The sequence below is a fragment of the Petaurus breviceps genome, unplaced genomic scaffold (genome assembly GCF_028583685.1).
Source record: "Petaurus breviceps papuanus isolate PSGF00001 unplaced genomic scaffold, PetGlider_PUasm1.0 90734, whole genome shotgun sequence".
NCBI classification, from domain to species: Eukaryota; Metazoa; Chordata; class Mammalia; order Diprotodontia; family Petauridae; genus Petaurus; species Petaurus breviceps.
Window position 1 is genome coordinate 557,990 of NW_027187327.1, and position 1,725 is coordinate 559,714.

A 1,725-nucleotide genomic window follows, 5' to 3' on the forward strand; every position below is an offset into this window, starting at 1 on the left:
GCAGAATAAGATGGCATAAAATATGCTAAAAATTGCCTACATGTTTGATTTTTGGTCTTCATGAGATTCTTGTTGTTCAGTCATTCAGTCATGTCCGACTCTTAATGCACCCTGTGGACCATGCTGTACTTGAAGTTTTCTTGGCAACAGTGCTGTAGTGGTTTGTCATTTTCTTCTCCATGAGATTAAGCCAAATAGAGGTTAAGTGACTTGACCAGAGTCACACAGCTAGTATGTTCTGAGACTGAATTTTAACTCAAGTTCTAGGTGACTCCAGGTCCAGCTCTCTATCCACTAAACCACCTAACTGCCTCTTAGGCAAACACAGCTAGTGTCTGAGGCAGAATTTGTAAGTCTTCCTGATTCCAAGTTCAGTACTCTATCCACTGAACCATCTAGATGCTTCCAAAAATTTAAGTGTACAGCACCCAGCATTCTCAGGTGGTCCCCCATTCAAGTACTAGCCAGGTCCAACCCTGCTTAGCTTCCAAGATCAGATGAGACAGCATGTTCAGGGTGGTAGGGCCATAGACAAGATAGATCATAAGATAGTGATTCTGAACTACAATTCTGTCATTCTTTCCTAATCGACAAATCAACAACATTTATTAATATTTTGCTATGTGCTAGGCCATGAGGGGTTTGGAAAAGATAATTCAAAGATTCTGGAGCTCCACAGAAAAACAGAACATGAAGGGTTCATATTTCTGGGCTGTTTACAAATGGAAAGTTAAAAAGCAAAATTGATTTTTTGAAGAATAAAGAAAAAGGTGAGGATTTCTGGGAAGGAAGCCATGAGTGAAGGGTGAGCTTTATAATTTGATTTTCTCTAAGTGTATGAGTTTATATCACTGTGAACTGTGGGATAATGAAACTCCATCTTCCTTTCATCTTTCTAGAAGCCAGTTTTCTCTATCAAGCCCTATCTCAGTGGCCTCATGGATTTTCCCATAGATACTCTTACATGCATCAGACCTGTAGCTGGAAGAAACCTTAGGAGTCACTGAGTCCAACTTTTTGATTTTATAAATAAGGAAACTGAGGGTCAGAAGAATTAAGGACTTGCTTAGAGTAGCACAACTAGTAAGAATCTGAAATGGAATTGGAACCCAGGTCTTTGCTACTCCAATTTCAGAATTCTATATATTCCTCTATACTTGTGTGTTCACTGTGACATATGTGTCCCTGACTGATGCAAATAGATCTGGAAACTCTCTCTAGTTTTATGCTGCTATGGCACAAACCTTGGATTAACTGGGACTGGCTAAGATTTCTGATGTGGTGTGTGTCCAAAGGGTGGTGTCACAAGCAAGCTTAATACATCCAAGTGCCCAAAGGACTATAGGATAAAGTTCAGCAAACTGTACTTAACAAGATTATGCAGATGTTTTCAACTTGTGTCTGAGACTGCTGGAGAATGAAAAGAGGCATTCTGCAGCTTCGGCCCTTTGCTCTTCCAAACATTCTTGGTGGCCTACTGCTTTTCTCTTCTATTGCATTTGTTTTGGGACTTTTCTTAGGCCTTATTAGGAACTGAGTAAGTTCTTTTTAATTATTACTGTGGGGGGATTACCCCTCTCATGGGGTTGTTGTGGAAACTGCTAGGCAGTTTCAGGTTTGGAATTTGGATTTTTCCGAGTTCCCCGCCTGGCACTATTATCAGGCACAGAGCTGTGTAATGCACCCCTAGCCCTGGGACTGACTGAACTCTTTGCTGCAGTTCAC

The 1,725-nt window shown here is 40.8% G+C and overlaps 1 pseudogene; it reads right to left on the reverse strand.

The window, feature by feature from the left end:
- Positions 1–416: 416 nt before the first annotated feature.
- On the reverse strand, positions 417–533 carry LOC138145421 (5S ribosomal RNA; annotated as a pseudogene).
- Between the last annotated feature and the right edge of the window lie 1,192 nt (positions 534–1,725).